This window comes from Ambystoma mexicanum, chromosome 9, assembly GCF_040938575.1.
Source record: "Ambystoma mexicanum isolate Mex_15411 chromosome 9, UKY_AmexF1_1, whole genome shotgun sequence".
In the NCBI taxonomy this organism is placed as follows: domain Eukaryota; kingdom Metazoa; phylum Chordata; class Amphibia; order Caudata; family Ambystomatidae; genus Ambystoma; species Ambystoma mexicanum.
This window is the reverse complement of record NC_090931.1, coordinates 991,537,608-991,558,703: the sequence shown is the minus strand read 5'-3', so window position 1 is coordinate 991,558,703 and position 21,096 is coordinate 991,537,608. Positions and strand designations below refer to the sequence as shown.

The window sequence follows — 21,096 nt, the reverse complement described above, 5'->3', positions numbered from 1 at the left end:
TTCTAAGGTTGAGGGCAGTGTTTCTTATGCTCCTTGATTACAGTTTCAAGAGTTCTTTGAAATTGCTTCCCCTGCAGAGTGGTGTGTTGCAGTATATGCAGAGGACTGTTGTCTTCGAAAGATATGGATCAACAGCCTCTTTTATTGATTGCAAGGTAGCTGGTGGGATTTTGTGTCCCACAGAAGCAGGCTGTGTGCTTACAATATTGGTTGAGGAAGATGAGGTGGAGGAAGACAGCCTAGTACTTGCTAAGAAAGGAACAACCTTTCTCAGAGCATTGCAGTGGTTGGATTTGGTGTGGCGGCGCATGGAGGTGGTCCCGAAGGAGTACTGTCCAGGTAGTACATGACTGATTACAAAGTTGCACTCAGTGCCTTTCACTGGTAGCTATAGCCTTTGGAACATTCCCAACAGTGGTAAAGAACTGCCCCGCCCATTATTCTCTCTGGGTGCTAGAGGTAGGCACTTCCTCTACCTCATCTTCTTAGTCCTCTTCATTGTCTTTAGAAGTACTGCACTTTTTTTGTTGTATAGGTCCTCCAGCTGGTGGTGGTGGTGGCTCTTGGGGAGGAGGGATGGCAATAGCTGATGCTATTTTAAGAAAAATAGCATTTTTGCTACTATTCTTCCAAGTATGTGCTTTGTTCTAGATTGTTAATCGATAATGAGTAAGCATAGGTGTAGGAGCTGTGGAAGGGTACATTTTGAGCTTGATCAGTAGAAAATGCAGTTCTGAACTGTCCTCAATGCACGGACCCGATCGCGTAAGTGCGGACGTGTTCACAAACACATCATCATACCGCGCGTGTACGCATGGTCACTTGGCACTTTCCGGAAGGTCCACGATGACGTCAGACGTTCGTGGACGTCGACGGACGCAAAAATAGTGGAAAAAGTATACAGAAGTGTTAAAAATGATGCTAGAACGTGGGAAATGGCAGAGTTTTAAGGTGAAACCTTGTAAATTGTACAACAAGTTTGCTATATTGGGGTAAGTATGATATTAGTAAGTTGTAGGAAAATAGCATGCACTGGTAAAAACCCATGAAATTCACTGAAAAAAACTTTGTTAAAGGGACGTTATGGTTAAGTTGCACAAATAAAACCTATGAAATTCACTGAAAAAACGTTGTTAAAAGGATGTTATGGTTAAGTTGCACTAATATAAACCTACGAAATTCAATGAAAAAACTTTGTTAAAGGGACGCTATGGTTACATTTAAAACTGAAAAACCTCAGAAATTCACCAGTTATGGTAAGCAAGCAACCATAACTCGTGCCACCACCGTGTTCTGCTAAGACTAACATCTAGGACATCAAAGATGACATCACAAATGTCATTGATGAAAAATACACAGCAACAAAACATTTGAAATTTGTTGAGAAAAGTTTAGTTAGTAGAGAGTGAAGGTGATTAGATTTAAGGTGAACATCTGAGGTTTCTTCTGAGACTAATAGTCATGGCCTTCTGCCCTGGACACTGTACATGGTTGCAACAATACGTTTCATTGGGGCCTACTAGCCATGGCCTTTGGCACATAGACACATTGGGCCTCATTACAAGTTTGGTGGTAGCCTTGCTGGTAAAACCGGCAAGCTGCCGCTGAACTTGCGAATTTTACCGGTGCCTGGGAATGGGCAATTACCGGGTCATTACGGCCACGCCGGATCCGTTATTTGCCCATTCCCGGGCACCAGTAAAAAATGCTTCCCAGTCCCATTTGAGCCCCATGGGGCTCGATGGGAATGGGGAGGCCTGATGCACCAGCACCATTAAGAATGGTGCCGGTGCATCCGACATGCTCGGCTCGCGGTTGACCGTCCGCCTGCCAAGCCTGATCTGGCGGGCGAAAAAGCACCCACGAGCAGAACTCGTAGTTTGCCGGTCCGGTAACTACAGTACCGGCTAGCTTACTGGTACCGTTGTTACCGAACCGGCAAACTTGTAATGAGGCCCATTGTGTATGAGCGCGATATAAATAAGATATCATTACATTTATCATTTCACAGAGACACATTACCCACTGCCTGGGAGATGTGATGACAGCAGGTGTAAAGATACTTTTCACTCTCTCCCCATTCCGACAGGATTCCCCCAATAATGGCAACGAACTACACATACAGCGGCATTGAACTATACATGCCCACAGGATTCCCCCATATTCCCCCGAAAACACTTGAAAATCCAAAACTCTTCTTGTCCTCACAGGCACTCACTAAGTGTCCCCCTCTTCTTTCCATGGTCCCCCCACTCCTCTCAATTGATTCTCCTTGCCATTAACTCCTATCACTGTTTGGTTCATGGGACGCATTTTCTTCTCCGAAGTGGACTTGATTGAAAGGCAACTGCTGAATTTCAGGGGTTTTGTTGCATTAAATCTGAACACCTTAACGCTTTCTTAAACAAATGGTTTTTCGCTGAATTTTAAGGCTTTTGCTATACCTTAGTTTCATCATGGCCCACTAGCCATGGCCTTCTGCTGTGGCCACTGTACATGTTGTACCAATAGTATTCTTTTGGGCCCACTAGCCATGGCCATGTTGCATAGTTTCTTGAGGTTTCACTAGCCATGGCCATCAGCTGTGGCCGCTGTACGTTTTGCACCAATATCTTTCTTTTGGGCCCACTGGCCATCTCACACCATTAATTTGTTACCAAACCCCCACTGTCCCTTGCTCAGTAGATATCGGCACTGCTGATGTTAATACTTTTTTTCTCTAACTCCGTATTCCAGTGATAATTTCACAGTAATCATTTACGATAAAAGAAATTCCTGCAGTAGAGTGCTGGGTCAGAATTAAAAAGACTTCCATGTCCTCAAAGGCACTCAACATTTGGCCCCCTTTTCCAGGTCTCCTCACTCCACTCAATTGTTTTTTCCCTCCCTAACCCTCTACCTAACCCTCTCCCATTACCCCCTATCAGTCATTGCTTTGTGTGACACATATTTGTTTTCTTAGCATGTCTTGCGGCATTGCCGCTGCAATCTTGTGAGATTCACGCTGTCCTCCCCTGATAAACCGAAAATGTTTTACCCGTAACTATCTTCCCAACCCACCTCCAAATCCCCAACTTTACACAGTGTCTTCTTTCCCACTCCCGGCCTCCAGACTGATATGATTGCTATTGATATTTATATACCGCCTACGGCCAGGCCATTTAAGCATTGTTGTTTAAAACAATCAGCATTCCCCTATGAGTGGTTACATAAACGGAAGCGTTTTGAGTCTCTTTCTGATGTCTACAATGTTATTAGACTATGTAACGTCACTATGGAGTTCATTCCAAAGTTTGATGGCACCCTGTTTCCTTCTCCAAATAGCGTTTTGGGTTCTTTCATTTGCAGATTCTCCCGGTAATATAGAATCACTCCCATTGAGCAAAAATAAAAATGGTGGCCTCTCAGCCTCTCTGCTGGAAAGCCCCAATGCAATATATATAAAGGTTTTAAGGAACAGGGTGCACCCTGTTCTCTGTCGTAAATTTTAAAAACTACTGAATGGGTTTACCGCAAAACAAATAGGGGAAATTAAGTCAACGCTTTGGGCCCTAATTTGGTGTTATTTGGTCCAAAACTGTGAAGCAGTTTTCATACTACAGCTGTTCAAAAACTGAACTTTTTCTCTATGCGAAAATAAATGAGTGTTGTGCGAACCGCCTCCCGGTGGTCACTTTGGCAATGCTGGAAGCGCTCCACTGGTGGTACGCGCCATTCTATACAAACGTTAGCGAGCTTTCTAGCCTTTTCTTGCTATGGTTTCCGACTATTCTGGAAGACGCTGCTTGATTACAGCCAGTTTCCTTACACACAGTGTGTTGTAAACCCTCTGCAGAGGTAAGATGCTCCATTGCTGATTGTCCAGGGATGTCGCTCCCTTGTTCTTACACTATTTGCTCCCCGTCCTCTCCTTTTTTCCTGTCTGCTGCTTCTCCTTGCCTCCCTTCTCGTCCCAGTGTTCTCCATTCACCTGTCACTTACCTGTACTCCGTACTGTAGTCTTCAGCTACAGCCTGCTTCTGCATATGCTTAAAGGGTTTTTCTGCCTATTGGCTTTTCCCTCTTGATTTGAGGACGATCCCCCAATGCTCCCTTTCTGCTCCCTCCTTTGTCATCTTGGGTGGGCGTTGTGGCATCAGGAAGGGATTGCCCCTGCTTGTGTTCATATCACCTGCAGGATCGAAGGACATCAGATCGCAGCTTCAAGGAGAAGTCAGATAACAACCTTGATCCTACTACAGATGAGAGATTGCCACGCCACGAACATAACCCTATGATGGCACAGATGCAGGAACGTATTACTGCGGTACAAGCATTAACAGCTTTAAGTTCAGTCCTTGAAAACAGGGATTGAGACGCTCCAGCACATGGGCACCACTTTGGAACCAACTCCTATAGACCCTCCATAAAGTGGACTCACCAGTGGGAAATACTATGGTTCACCTAGCAGATTACGGGAATTCAGGGAAGCCTGCATAGTGCAGTGTACCTTCATACCCCATGCCTTCGCTAGGCAACGAGCCCGCGTAGGGTTTACGCTATCCAACTTGATGGGGTAATGCATTAGAATGAGCTACCCCATTTGTTACATCCAGCAGTCCTTTATTAGATGACTGCCAAGGGTTTATGATCCCAAGAAAGAAATGTCAAAAGACCGGAAACGACATTTTGCGCTCATGAATTTATTGGAGATATTTTATTTATTTGTATTTAATTGTTTTTTTATAACACACTTAAATACTTGAGTTTGGTTTCTAAGTGCGGATCTGGGATGCAAACCTCTGTTGCTCTGCGTGGTCTTGCTTCCAAGACCGGCAGTGGTGCCCTTGTGCTATCCTCCGTTCACAAGGATATGACAAGGAACCATCAATGTTCTAACGTTCCTTACCAATTTTAAGAAAGTCACAGCTGAGACCGGATGGATGGCCAGAGACAGTCCAATACACCTTGTTAGGATGTGCCCTTCATGAAGACATTAAGAATGAACTGGCCCGTGTACACAGGTCCAGGACCTTACAAGAACTGTTTGCTACAGCCCTCCAATTGGAACATCACTTACAAAAATGAAGCGAAAAAAGGAAGAAGGGCCTTCTTTATATCGTCCAACCGATACAGTCACTAAGTAATCTGAGCCAGAACCTATACAAATAGGTTCTGCTCATGACCCGCTTAATGATGAAGAGAGAAGAAAAAGAATGGAGCAGGATCTACATAAGTATTGTGGAGTCAAGGGACATTTGTTAAGGAATTACCCCATAGTACCTCCTAGAAGAGCGGGAAATACAGACCCCTGCCTAAAAAGGGACTAAAGGCTGGGGTACTCTAGATAGTCCCTGTTTGTTACCTTCGCTTCACTGCATCTACCAGAATCTCCCCTCCTTGACCTACATGTTCATTTTACTTTTGCCACTCATAAATCCATGGAAGCATTGGTGCTCCTCGATTGCGTGGCTGCCGGGTTGTTTATGGACGATTCTTGGGCACACGTGCATGGTATAGGATCTGAATATTGTTCCCAGACCTGCTATCCTGAAAGGATAGATCCTCTAGTCATTCCTGTTGCCGCATCAGAGCCTGTGGATAACCTAATCAATGCTATACACCTTAGTGCTATACCCCCCGCAAATACTATGACTGCTTGTACTTGTTTGAGGACAAGGACATCAAGGATTTGACGCTCATAGGCAAGATGACTGCTGCATTGATCTTCTACCCGACAGTAAGTCCCATTTGGCAGGATGTACACTCTTTCCTTGATAGAAAAGGAAGCCCTTAATGAGTATATTATGTAAAATCTTAATAATGGTCTTATCAGAAAATCACGATCTTCTGCAGGAGCGTCCTTATTTTTTGTACCAAAAAGGACACAAAGGAACTCAGAAACTACCTTGACTACAGAGGCCGTAATAAGGCTACCACAAAGGATAATTATCCTATGCCACTAATAGAGGATATCCTGCAGGCAGTCCAAGGCGCTTTCATATTTTGCAAACTGGACCTGCAAGGGGCCTATCACTTGATTAGGATATGAAATGGGAACGAGTGGAAGACTGCCTTTCACATCCCCTTTGGTCACTATGAGCATCGTGTGATGCCCTTCTGCTTTGTCAGCACACCCGCAGTATTTTATTGATTTATGGACCATGTATTTGCCAACCTTCTATATCATTGAGTCGGTTCTATGTTCTTTCATCGGCATGAGGCATTTTTCAGATTGCCTTTTAAACGTTTACAAAATAACGAAAAAGATAACCACATTTCTTTTTTTCTTTTTTTAGGGGGGCCCGAACCCCGCTACAACACCTATTTTTTACTTTTCCCCCAACCGCTTATCTGCCCTTTCCCACCCCCCAAAATATGTTGATAACCTTTTTCATAATTTCGTGCATGTTTAAAATTCACTCGGAAAAATGCCTGGTGATGAAAGGACGTCGTTATACCATTGAGTCATAGGGCCTCATTACACGGATGGCGGTGAACCATGGCGCTATTAGCACCATGGTTCATGCCGGTAAAATACCGGCACCCCCTTGGTGGAAAGGGGAATTACCGCCCTATTCCAAGGTTGGCGGGGCGGTAATTCCCCCTTCCACCATTGCCCTTCCTCATTCCCATTTTTGCCCCATAGGCCTGAATGACACTGGGGAAGGCGCTAATTACGGCACCGTAAATTACGGTGCTGTAATTAGCTCCTAGGTCCCTTTGCGGGTTGGTTTTTTAATGCCTGCTAAAAGCAGGCGTTAAAGTGCCACCCGCAAAGGGACCTCGTAATCAGGCGTTAAGGGTTTAACGGCGCCGCCACCTTTTACGGCGCCGTTAACCCCTTAACGCCAGGGTTGTAATGAGGGCCAATGACTCAGGGTTCTATGAGATTTCATTGAGAATTTTTCATCGTGGAAGAATTCATTGAATTTCTTTTTTTATAGGACATTTTGCTGCAAATGTATGCTGGGGAGAACCCTGCATCCCCCGCAACCCCCCCTACCGTTATTATTACCCTAACACGCCACACATACACTTGAGGCAAAAGTCAATGGAAACAATTTGATGAATTCTCCCATGATGGAAAATCCACTGATGGAATCTGCCAATTCCATTAAGCGGTGCTAGAGAAGGAGTTACTTGCTATGAAGTAGGCATGTACAGAATGGAAACATTTGCTTCTGGGGGCTAAACATCGATTCAAAATAAGGCTGATCACGGAAACCTTTCAGTGAGTCAAAAACAAGAATGCAGAAACAGCCACAAAGCCTGATGGGCTTATTTATTTTCACAATATGATTTTGTGCTGACATATCTGCCTGGGACCCGCAATATTGGTACTGATGCCTTATCACGTTATAGCCCATGTCATTCTGACAAACCCATCTTCCCTGAAAGGATTCTGGGAGATAAGAAATACGTTTATACTGTTTCTACCTTTCTTGAAAGGGTAAGATCTGCATGTCCAACATTGACTACTGATGAGACAACCACCTTTCTGAATATTCCCTCAAGAATAAAGAGGGGTTGTTCTTTAAAGGTGACCTCCTGGCGATACCTACTTCTGAGTTGCAGACAATTGTACTTTCTTGGTGCCATGAAAGCATGCTCGTAGGCCACAGAGGATGTGCTCCCACACTGTATCTACTACAGAGATTATTTTGGTGGCCCACCGCTCGATCTGATATTATGGATTATGCATCCTCTTGTAGGGTTTCTGCCCAAACCAAATTTTCAAACGTTTGCCCCTTAGGCAAGATACGCCAACACTAGATTCCCTTGAATGGTTGGCAATCGATATCAACCGATTTTGTGCTAGATTTACCTTCATCAAGAGGCTATACAGCCATCATAGTTACATTCGATGATTTCACCAAACTAGCCCACTTTTCACCTTTAGCTTCTGTTCCCACTGCTCAGGAGATGGCCAAGGTTTTTCTTAGGGACATATTCTGTTTGCATGGCTTTCCCTCCAACATCCATTCTGACAGGAAGTCCCAATATACATACAAATTCTGGTCTGCCCTCTGTAATCTCCTTAAAATAGATTGTTATTTGTATTCGGGATGTAATCCCCTATCAAATGGCCAAACCGAACACTAACCAGGCGGAACACTACTTTCTCTGCTTTACATCCTCTACACAGGACGACTGGGCGGATTTTTTTTCTACTGCAGAATTTGCATATGACAACACTGTACACTCATCCACCAAGAAGAGTCCCTTCCTCTGTACCGCAGTACCCACTATCTTCACCTCATGAGAGTCCCCCACTAACTCCACCTCACTCTTCCTCATCACCATCCACCACTAACACCATATGACCCTTCCATGTCGCAGTCCCCGACTACCCAACCTCACTCTTCCTCGTTGCAGTACCGCAGTACCCCACCTCACTCTTCCTCGATGCACTACCCAACTCACTCCACCTTACTCTGTCATTGCAGTACCTCGCTAACTCCACCTCACACTTCCTCATTGTAGTACCCCACGAACTCCCCCTCAGTCTTCCTCGTCACAGTACCCCACCATCCCATCTCACTCTTCCTCATCACAGTCTCCCACTAACTCCACCTCCCTCTTCATCATCACAGACCCCAACTACCCCATCTCATTCTTCCTTGTCACAGTCCTCCATTAACTCCACCTCACTCTTCCTCATCACAGTCCCCAACAACCTCACCTAACTCTTCCCCGACATACTCCCCCACTTACACTGCCTCACTCTTCTTCGTCACAGTACTAACTCCAACTCACTCTTCCTCATCACCATCCACCAGTAACCCCATCTGACTCTTCCACGTCGCAGTCCCCGACTACCCAACCTCACTCTTCCTTGTTGCAGTACCTGACTACCCCACCTCACTCTTCCTCAATGCAGTACCCTATTGACTCCACCTCACTTTGTTTGTTGCAGTACCCCACTAACTCCACTCCACCTCACTCTTCATCGTTGTAGTACCCCACTAACTCCCCCTCACTCTTCCTCATCGCAGTACCCCACTACCCCACCTAACTCTTCCTCGACACACTCCCCCACTCATACCACCTCACTCTTCTTTGTCGGAGTCCCCCACAAACTCCACTTCAATCTTCTTTGCAACAGTCCCCCACTAACTTCACCTCACTCTTCTTCGTCACAGTCCCCTACTAACTCTACCTCACTCTTCTTTGTCACAGCCCCAACTACACCACCTCATTCTTCCACGCCACAGTCACCCACTAATCCTCCCCACTCTTCTCCATCACAGTTACCCACTACGTCCTACTCACTTTTCTTCATCACAATCCCCTACTAACTCCACCTCATTCTTCCTCGCCACAGTCACTCACTAACTCCACCTTACTCTTCTTCATCACAGTCCCCAACTAACTCCAACTCACTCTTCTTCATCACAGTCTCCAGCTACCCCACCTAACTCTTCCTCAACACACTCCCCAACTAACACAACCACACTCTTCTTCATCACAGACCCCACTAACTACACCTCACTCTTTCTCACCACAGTTACCCACTACCTTCTACTAACTCTTCTTCATCACAGTCTCCTACTACCTCCACCTCATTCTTCCTCGCCACAGTCAACCACTTACTCAACCTTACTCTTCTTCATCACAGTCCCCAACTAACTCCAACTCACTCTTCTTCATCACAGTCCCCAGCTACCCCACCTAACTCTTCCTCGACACACTCCCCCACTAACACCTCCTCACTCTTCTTCGTCACAGGACCCCAATAACTCCACCTCACTCTTCCTCACCAGTCACACACTAACTACTACTCACTCTTCCTCACCACAGTCCCCAACTACCTTATCTCACTCTTCCTCGTCACAGTCCCCAACTACCCCATCTCACTATTCCTCATCACAGTACTCCACTAGCACCACCTCACACTTCCTCGTCACAATCCCCTACTAACTCTACCTCACTCTTCTTCATCACAGTAACCGACTAACTCCACCTCCCTCCTCTTCACAGTACCCCACTATCACGATCTCACTCTTCCTCGTAACAGTCCCCCATTAACTCCGCCTCACTTTTCTTTGGAACAGTGCCTCACTAACTTCACCTCACTCTCCTTCATCAGTCTGACACTAACTCCACCTCACTCTTCTTTGTCACAGTACCCCACTAACTCCACCTCATCGTTCTTTGTCACAGTCCCCCACAAACTCTGCCTAACTCTTCCCGTCACAGTCCCCAACTAACCTACCTCACTCTTCCTTGCCACAGTCACCCACTACCTCCACCTCACTCTTCCTCACCACAGTCACCCACTAACTCCTCCTCACTCTTCTTCATCACTTTCCCCCACTAATTCCACCTCACTCTTCTTCAAAACAGTCCCACACTAACTCAATCTCACTCTTCTTTGTAAGTCCCCCACTAACACTACCTCAATCTTCCCTCTTACGGTCCCCAACTACCCCACCTCACTCTTCCTCGCCAGTCACCCACTAACTCCACCTTGATCTTCTTTGTCATAGTCCCCCACCACCTCCACCACCTCACTCTTCCTCATCACAGTTCACAGTCCCCCACTAACTCCACTTCACTCTTCCTTGTCACAATCCCCAAGTAACCCACCTCACTCTTCCTTGTCATTCCTTCACTAACTTCACCTTACTCTTATTCGTCACAGTCCCCCACTAACCCTACCTCAATCTTCCCCATCACAGTCCCCAACTACCCCACCTCACTCTTCCTCGCCACAGTCCCCCACTAACTCCACCTCGCCCTTCTTGGTCACAGTCCCATACTACCTCTGCCTCACTCTTCTTTGTCACAGTCCCCCACTAACTTCACCTCTCTCTTGCTTGTCGCAGTACCCCACTACCACCACCTTACTCTTCCTTGTCACAGTCCCCCACAAACTCCACCTCACTCTTCTTCATCACAGTCTCCATCTACCTCCACTTCACTCTTCTTTGTCACAGTCCCCCACTAACTCCACCTCACTCTTCCTTGTAACAGTACTCCACTAACACCAACACACTCTTCCTCGTCACAGTCCCCCACTAACTCCACCTCACTCTTCCTTGTCACAATCCCCAACTAATTCACCTCACTCTTCCTTGTAAGTCCTTCACTAACATCCCCTTACTCTTCTTCGTCACAGTCCCCCACTACCTCCACTTCACTATTCTTTGTCACAGTCCCCCACAAAACTCCACCTCTCTCTTGCTTGTCACAGTACCCCACTACCACCACCTTACTCTTCCTTGTAACAGTACTCCACTAGCACCACCTCACTCATCCGTGTCACAATTGCCAACTATACCACCTCACTTTTCCTCATCACAGCCCCCCATCATCACCACCTCACTCTTCTTCTACAAAGGCCTCCACTACAACCACTTTGCTCTTCCGCTACACAGGCCTCCCATACCACCACCTTACTCTTCCTCATCACAGTCCCACGCTGCCACCAACTTACTCTTACTCATCACAGTTCCTCACTGCCAGGATCTTACCCTTCATCGTCACAGTCCCTCACTGTCATCACATCATTCTTTTTTGACGCAGTACACCACTAGCACCAACTCGCTCTTCCTTGCCACAATCCCTCACTACCTCATCTCCCTCTTTCTCGTCACAGTCTGCAACCTCAACACCTTATTCTTCCTCATCACAGTTCCCAACTACCCCCTCAATCTTCCTCGTCACATTCCCCAACTACACAACTTCAGTCTTCCTCATCACAGTCCCCCACTAACTGCACCTCATTCTTCCTCATCACAGATCCCCACTAACTGGACCTCATTCTTCATCACAGTTCCCCGCTAACTGCACCTCACTGTTCCTTGTCACAGTCCTCCATTAACTCCACTTCACTCTTCCTCATCACAATCCTCAACTACCCCACCTTGCTCTTCCTCGTCAGTCCCCCACTAACTCCACCTCACTCTTCTTTGTCACAGTACCCCACTAACTCCACCTCAGTCTTCTTCATAACAGCCCTCACTAACTTCTCCTCACTCTTCTTCATCAGAGTCCCCCACAAACTCCACCTCACTCTTCCTTGTCACAGCCCCCAAATACCACAGCTCACTCTTCCTCACTACAGTCACACACTAACTCCACCTCACTCTTTCTCGCCACAGTACCCACTAACACCACCTTACTCTTCCTCATCATAGTCCCACACGGCCAACAACTCACTCTTCCTCATCACAGTTCCCCAATACCAGGATCTCACTCTTCATCGTCGCAGTCCCTCATTGACACCACATCATTCTTTTTCGACGCAGTGCACCACTAGCACCAACTCGCTCTTCCTTGTCACAATCCCTCACTACAACCACCTCCCTCTTCCTCGTCACAATCTGCAACTACCACACCTTATTCTTCCTCATCAAAATTCCCAACTACCCCCTCACTCTTCCTCGTTACAGTCCGCAACTACACAACTTCAGTCTTCCTCATCACAGTCACCCACAAACCCCACCTCATTCTTCCTCATCACAGTTCCCCGCTAACTCCACCTCATTCTTCTTTATCACAATCCGCCACTAACTGTACCTCACTCTTCCTTGTCATAGTCCTCCATTAACTCCACCTCACTCTTCCTGATCACAGTCTGCTTCCCAAACACATTTAACAGCTAAAAGCGTCTTATTTGTACAGTGCATTTCTGTACACCCAGCACTCGCACTAAAGGTGAACATGCCCCTGTTGGCATGAGTGGGGTGGGCTGTTTTCTGTGCGGGCAACAATGTGCCCTGACATCACAGCAAGTTCCCTCAACATGTAACAGGGCTGTTAGCGGTGCTGTGAACTCCCTCCTTTCCACCGCCACTGTGCAGAAGGATTGCCCCAAGTGCACAACAAAAAGCATCAACCGCTGGACGCTGGGGGGTCCTTCTCTGGGTGAACACGTAGGTTTATCAAACAGTTACGGATTAACTCTGCGTCTTCTCTGTGTAGTATTTGGCAAAACGACCTCAGGATTTAAAATAATGTTACTTTTAATCGCTCAAAAAATCGAGACTCACTTGACCCCGACATGATTTGAACATGCAACCTTCTGATCTGGAGTCAGACGCGCTACCGTTGCGCCACAAGGTCCTGTGTATGGGACCTCTTGAGGATCTCATCTGTGGTCAGCTGTGGCACTGAGGCAGGAGCCACTTCATGCACCGACACTGAAAACGTACCTCTGATTTCATACATGCAAAACCTGCCTTTTGAACAGGGGAAAGGCAGAGTAAAGCATCAGGGGACGCAGCAAATGCAGGCAGTTGTCAAACGCATCTGCTCCACAGAAGGTTTCTCAAATGCGGCTTATCTGGGAAAATAACCCATGTTATAGTCAATTTGTCTTTATCCATCCCACACTCGTGTACATGCCCGGAAACAGGGGCTCACACCATTCAGTTGCTTTGAAAAAGATGCATTTGTTCTTCCGTTCATTTCGAATAGTGTGCACATTTCCAATCGCCTTTCTAATTGATAAATGAACACAGCAGCCAATATTCTTCCAAAATTAATCCTTTATTCTGTTCCTGCCACAGCCATAGGTTACGGAGGGGGGTGAGGGGTCTTTTCATGGGAGTCTCTGAAGTATCAGAAAAGCTGTTTGTTTTCTAATTGGTTAGACAAAGTCTCCTAAATCACTACCCAGCACAGTTAATGTGCAGGATTATGGGAGTTGTAGTCTGAACTATGAAAAATATTATGTGCTGCCGGATGCAAACCATGCCCTCATTTCTGTTAGTATGGTTAGGTCAGCATAAACTAGCAACTCACTCCCTGAAGATTAGCAATGTTCATTGATGTGACTTTTATTTTATGTTCTGCAGGTTTGTCCCCCCCAGTAAAGAGCAGCTTGTTTTTGGTATCTTTGTTTGCAGATAATAATTCAACAGGAAAGCATAATTAAATAAGTATATAAAGAAATATAAAGGAATGCTCCTCACTCTTCTTCATCAGAGTCCCCCACAAACTCCACCTCAATCTTCCTTGTCACAGTCCCCAAATACCACAGCTCATTCTTCCTCACTACAGTCACACACTAACTCCACCTCACTCTTCCTCGCCACAGTATCCACTAACACCACCTTACTCTTCCTCATCATAGTCCCACACGGCCAACAACTCACTTTTCCTCATCACAGTTCCCCAATACCAGGATCTCACTCTTCATCGTCACAGTCCCTCATTGACACCACATCATTCTTTTTCGACGCAGTGCACCACTAGCACCAACTCGCTCTTCCTTTTCACAATCCCTCACTACACCCACCTCCCTCTTCCTCGTCACAATCTGCAACTACCACACCTTATTCTTCCTCATCAAAATTCCCAACTACCCCCTCACTCTTCCTCGTCACAGTCCCCAACTACACAACTTCAGTCTTCCTCATCAGTCATCCACAAACCCCACCTCATTCTTCCTCATCACAGTTCCCCACTAACTCCCCCTCATTCTTCTTCATCACAATCCGCCACTAACTGTACCTCACTCCTTGTCACAGTCCTCCATTAACTCCACCTCACTCTCCCTGATCACAGTCCTCAACGACCCCACCTTGCTCTTCCTTGTCAGTCCCCCACTAACTCCACCTAACTCTTCTTTATCACAGTCCCCCACTAACTCCACCTTACTCTTCCTTGTCACAGACCCCAAATACCACAGCTCACTCTTCCTCACCACAGTCACACAATAACTTCACCTCGCTCTTCCTTGCCACAGTACCCCAGTAACTCTACCTCACTCTTCTTCACCAGAGTTCCCCATTAACTCATCTCACATTTCCTCGTCACAGTCCACCACTAACACCACTGCAGTCTTCAGCATTACAGTACTCCACTACCATGAACTCACTCTTCCTCATCACACTACTCCACTACCACCAACTCACTCTTCCTCATCACAGTACTGGAATACCACCACCTCACTCTTTCTCATCATAGTCCCCAACTAACCCACCACACTCTTTGTCATCCCAGTCCTCAAGTACCCAACCTCTCTCTTCCTCTTCATAGTCCCCAACTACCCCAGCTCACTCTTCCTCATCACAGTACTCCCTTAGCACCACCTCACTCTTCCACGTCACAGTTCCCAACTACCCACCTCACCATTCCTCATCACAACACACCTCGCTCTTTCTTTTTGCTTGCCTCCACTACCACTGCATCACTCTTGCTCATCACAGTCCCCAATACCACCACTGCACTCCTCATCACAGTGCCCAACTACTATGATCTCACTCTTCATTGTCACAGTCCCCCACAGCCACCATATCACTCTTTGTCGCAGTACCACACTATCACTAACTCACTCTTCCTCATCACAGTCCTTCACTACCCCACCTCACTCTTCCTCATCACAGTCCCCAACTACTGCACCCTGTTCCGCATCACTGTTCCCAACTACCCCACCTAACTCTTGCTTGTCACAGTCCCCAACTACACAACTTCAGTCTTCCTCATCAATGTATCCCACTAACTCAACCTTCCTCTTCCTCGTCACAGTACACCATTACTAATCGCTTCTTATCTAGTGGACACAAAAAAGATGAAATACTTGATAAACCCGATGTTGCATAGATCAAGAATGGACATTGATAACAAATGGTATGCCATCAAGTATGCTATAAAAAAAAGAGAGAATTCTAGGCGGTGGGAGGTATAGGTAACAAAACCCTTGAGATTGAGTGAAAATACTTTAGTTAAGGGCCAGTTAAGGTGAATACGTTCAGTGCAACAAAACTCTTGAAATTCCTCGAAAAAACCTCAGTTGAAGCACAGCTAAGGTGAAACAATCTGACACAATAAAACCCTTGAAATTCAGTGAACAAACTTTAGCTGAAGTGACGTTAAGGTGCCAATTTAATTGTACAAAACCCCTTACATTTAGCAGGTGCTGGAAACTACACAACCTTAACTATGAGGCCCACCTTGCGAATGCACGTAAGCACCCTCATGACATCACACATGACATCACTGATATCACATATGACATCACTTATGGCCTCATAAGTTAAATCACTTGTTATGGAAGGAAGAGCAGACACACTGATTCCCATTTCCTCCTCTTGAGAAAAGAACAGTGCAATCTGTATGTGGAAACAATGCACTACTTGCCTTAACTGATACTATAAACCTACATGAAAGTAATTCTATAAAATAGTTATTAAAAGATTTTGAAAGGTAAAAAGTAATAATAATATTATAAAACAAAAACTTTTCTAGGGCTCGAAATTCAAGGGGGCTTAGCACTTATCACTTCTATTGAACAATGATCACCTGCAAGCTTCTTTCTCTATTTGGACGTGCTGCATATCCCAGCAATCACATCAGAGGAAGACAGAGTTTGCTATGCAATTACTTATTTTCCTTGCAGTATTCTGGAAAAGCAGGGTGAATTGTTGTTATTTTCAAACACATCTGGAAAGAAGGTTTCTCTCTGGTGCACAATAAGAGCAGCTGGGTACCTGGTTTAAGAACACACGTTATGTGACCTAGTATTTATCATAGGCACAGAGAACAGGGGTTAAAAAGCTCTTAAGATATGACTGAGCATATCTCACAATGTTCAAGCAAAGAGGCTCGTGGTGAGAGTAAGGTTCCTCAGAGAACCCCCTTACATTCCTAGTGCCATTTGATGAGTGGCGGGATATACTTTTCTACCCTTTCTGTCTCATGCCTTGCACAGTGTGCCAGGGACGTCTCTATGGGGGGCAAACGGGGCACGTGCCTGGGGCCCCCCCATCCTTGTGGCCCTGGAGGGGGCCCCCCATGGGCATAGGACATGGGGGGAATATGGGGGACAAATCCCCCCCACAATCTTAAATGGGGAATACAATGCCCTTTATCCCCCCCAGTTTGTGTGTCCTGTGTCCATCATGTCTGTGCACTGCTGCGAGCAAACTTCAGACTCTGTCTGAAGTTTGCCCGCAGCAGGCGCGGGCCGACGCTGTGATTTTGATTCTCCATGCCTTGGCATGATTGATTCACTGTATAACAACAGTGGGGGAGGGGGAGGAGGACGACGCAGGACAACGAGCAAGAGTTGTTGACAACAACTCTTGCTTGTGCGTTCCCCTATTCCCCCACCCCCAGGGAATACAGCACGTGTCAGTGCAGGCTGGGCTGGAGTGCGCATTGCACTTCTGCACAGCTTGCCAGCCTCCCTCATCTTCCGAAGTCAAGCCAGCAGGCAGCAACACGTGCTGTTGAGGCTTGTGACGGTGACGAAGGACAGCGAGAGACTAGAAGAAGACTGATTGTCTGCTGCTCAGCTCTTTCTGTCTCAGGTCGGTTGGCAATGTTGCAGTATTGACCAGGACTCTGCCATTAGACTGTGACATGTCCTCATAGAAGATGATGTTATCAGCCATCTCTGTGGCACAATGTTGGTGGTTCAAGCCCACCCAGGAACGCATTTGTTTTCTTCATCTTCCATTTTATTTGATGCTGGCTCTTCACCCCATTATACAGCCACCTCAGATGCCGAGAACAGAGATGGCCAACAAAGGTGGCGGGCGCAGTCCCCAGTATTAATAGCAGCAGGTTCCTCTGATTTTAATCGCTCAATTGACCCCGACATGATTTGAACACGCAACCTTCTGATCTGGAGTCAGGCGCGCTACCATTGCGCCACAAGGTCCTGTGTATGGGACCTCTTGAGGATCTCATCTGTGGTCAGCTGTGGCAGTGAGGCAGGAGCCACTTCATGCACTGACACTGAAAACGTACCTCTGATTTTATACATGCAAAACCTGCCTTTTGGGGAAAGGCAGAGTAAAGTATCAGGGGACGCAGCAAATGCAGGCAGTTGTCAAACATTGTCAAACACATCTGCTCCACAGAAGGTTACTCACATGCGACTTATCTGGGAAATAACCCATGTTATAGTCAATTTGTCTTTATCCATCCCACACTCGTGTACATGCCCGGAAACAGGGGCTCACACCATTCAGTTGCTTTGAAAAAGATGCATTTGTTCTTCCGTTCATTCCGAATCGTGTGCACATTTCCAATCGCCCTTCTAATTGATAAATGAACACAGAGCAGCCAATATTCTTCCAAAATTAATCCTTTATTCTGTCCCTTACACAGCCATAGATTACGGAGGGGGTTGAGGGGTCTTTTCATGGGAGTCTCTGAAGTATCAGATAAGCTGTTTGTTTTCTAATTGGTTAGACAAAGTCTCCTAAATCACTACCCAGCACAGTTAATGTGTAGGATTATGGGAGTTGTAGTCTGAACTCTGACAAATTTTGTGCGCCGCCGGATGCAAACCATGCCCTCATTTCTGTTAGTATGGTTATGTCAGCATAAACTAGCAACTCACTCCCTGAGGATTAGCAATGTTCATTGATGTGACTTTTATTTTATGTTCTGTAGGTTTGCCCCCCCCCTGTAAAGAGCAGCTTGTTTTTGGCATCTTTGTTTGCAGATATTAATTCAACAGGAAAGCATAATTAAATAAGTATATAAAGAAATATAAAGGAATGCATGAATAAATTAATCTGTATTCATCAGGGGGCGTTTCTAATTAAGGTGGGTAGTCTTGTGGTTTGTAGGGTAGCGTCATTAGGTGTTGGCTTGATGAGGATGTGTGAGATACTTATTTTACTAAATGCAGTGGTGGAGGAAGCAGGGCAGTGGGGCCACAGAAGTTACCATTCATTTTGGGGGTGCATTGGCAAGAATGAGTTTGGCGTGTGATCCCCAGTAAATCGCACATGCACAATGCAGAGTATTGTGGTCCTCATATTGCCTTGGTTTCCAGCGCATTAATGTTATACCAAATGCAAAACTGTTCAGGTGCTTGAACGCATCACTGATCATCTCACCCGGGGTGGTACATTTGAAACTGCTAACAATGTACTGCTCATTCTCTGGGTGTAATATCGCACAATGGCAAATGGGCATTGGTGCACTATGAGGTGGGTGCAATGGATCTGTGCTGCAGCAGAGATTAACCAGGACAGGAGGTTGAAAAGAGGTGTGGGGTTTACTGGTGTGTAGATATCCAGTACACAGGGTTGTGACGGTGCGTGGGAACTGCCAATGGTGGACCTGTCAATCAAGGGGATAGGTGGCATGGAGGGGGGCATGAAGGGGAATATGAAAGGAGCAACAGGCATGCCAATGGGTGTCAAGGAGAGTATAAGCAGCACTGGGATGATGGAGAAGTGTGTAAGGGAGTGCCAGCTGAAGATGCTGGGATACAATTGATGGAATGCTATGGCGCATATCATTGTCTTTTGCTCTTTAAACTCATGTTGTTCCTTGATGATATATTATAAATTGTTCACACGATAGAGACCAATAATGTAGCTGGCCCTGTTCTGCAGCGTCCCAGGCTCATTGTGCACCACCCCCGGCCATTAACAGGCACACACTGTTTCTTATGAGGCACAATTGCCACTTCGGGCTGCACAGGTGTGAGGCAATCCTCTGTATTCTGAAGTGCATGTGGCTGGCTTTTTTTGTGGGCACACAAATGTCCTCCTTTGTTTAAATGGCATTAAGCATCAACATCAGAGTCAAATTCTGGCTGCAGCTCCTTGCCCCACTCCACGGTGCAATCCACTGGCTTGTCCAGCATTGCATATTTACCCTTTCACTGTGGTCACAGCCTCACAGGCAAGTTGTTGTGGCCCCTGAGCTTTCTCCCACTCTATGCTGTAGTGCAGTCGGAATGCATGCCGCAGCACTATGCCCACCGCTGGTAGGAGCAGCTGAGGTGTAGGTGCTAGTCATGTAAATGTGTACACACTTGTGGACTGTTCGATAAGTTTTCTATTTGATTTTCTCATGAAAAGAACGTTTTCTAAACAGTTACCGCACAAACATGTTAGATGTAAGTTGCAGCAGGATAATTGTTAAGACATTCAAATAATTGCTAATATACAGGGGACGGGAAACCCAGGGAAACAATGCGGGGTTTCTACCATGTCTGCCAATATATGCAGGCAGGCACCGTATGTCTTACAGTGATGAGGGTGTTCTGTAAAACACTGACCATCTCTCCCTGTTTTCACGTCTCCAAGTCCCTCAATGCCTGCCTTATCGATGACATTAATGGGTGTCCTTCCCATGGCCACAGCTCCAGTGTCCAGTGGTTGTGGTGGAGAGCCACCTCCTGTGGTTAGACAAGCCTTCTAATAGTCAGTGAACAGACGGTGTATCCGCCTCTCCAGGTCTCGCCAGCGATTCTTATGTTGTCAATGCCACCGGGGGCGGGGCCGTCGTGGGTTTGGGGGGGCCTACTTGCCGCTGAATTGAAGTGGATGAGGAAGGCCTCTCGCTCCTTTGCTTGATATGCGGAAGGGTTTGTGACAACTTGAAGCCGAACATAAGGTTTGCTTCTTTGTGATGCTGTCAGGGGTGAACTGGGAGCCAAAGAGGCCTTGGAAATAATGTTTAAATGCTTGCTTAAAATCCTTTTCCTTTATTTTCTTACAAAATATATTATTCGAAAAAAAAACAAGTGAAATGTCCTTAATATAGCATCCTCTTGGGGAAACAGATCACAGATGTATAATGTTTATATTTTATTAACAACTAGATAATCCATTTAAAGCTTAGAGGAGTATCTGTTGAATTAGACTTGTGATATGGAGGGGGCATGGGTGTCGTGCCGCGGGGGGCGACATGGGTTTGGAACGGGGTGGGAGTAGGACATGGGTTTTCGGGGGGGGCCCAAGGCTTGCTATGCCCCGGGTCCCCAAAACTGTTAAAATGGCCCTGCGGTGTGCTCTTCTGATCTTAGGCTAGTGGGGAAGCCCCCTCTGTCAAGAGCAGCAGAACTAACTGCTGGCTGCACTTGCATCTCCCTGCCTGCAAGAAGAGTCCCAACATTGGGTGTCCTGTATTTGGAAGAGTTGTTGAGACAAATGTTTCAGGATAAAGTGTCCAGTCCACACATACAGCACTCTGAAATGGGAGAAGGTTTTGAATCAACGTGTGGGGGTAATGTGATGTGGTGATGCTCTGCCTTGTTGTGTGCAATGCTTTCTTCGAGAGAATGTCGTTTGAGTTTGGGGGAAGGTAACAACTATTTACATTTCCAAGGGATAGATTCCTTTTCTTCAATTTCTAAATCTAAGTGACTGTGCTAGCAGTCCATTCCCTTTCTTTTAATTTGTCCTG

At 46.3% G+C, this 21,096-nt stretch overlaps 1 protein-coding gene and 2 non-coding genes across 5 annotated transcripts in view; all 3 read right to left on the bottom strand.

Annotated features, from left to right (window-relative positions):
• Positions 1–21,096, bottom strand: part of MAP3K20 (mitogen-activated protein kinase kinase kinase 20) — a 1,515,864-nt gene that overhangs the window by 304,935 nt on the left and 1,189,833 nt on the right. The gene's annotated exons all lie outside the window — the stretch shown is intronic.
• Positions 12,982–13,053, bottom strand: TRNAW-CCA (transfer RNA tryptophan (anticodon CCA)). The gene has a single exon. It is a non-coding gene; the product is annotated as a tRNA-Trp (tRNA).
• On the bottom strand, positions 17,528–17,599 carry TRNAW-CCA (transfer RNA tryptophan (anticodon CCA)). The gene has a single exon. It is a non-coding gene; the product is annotated as a tRNA-Trp (tRNA).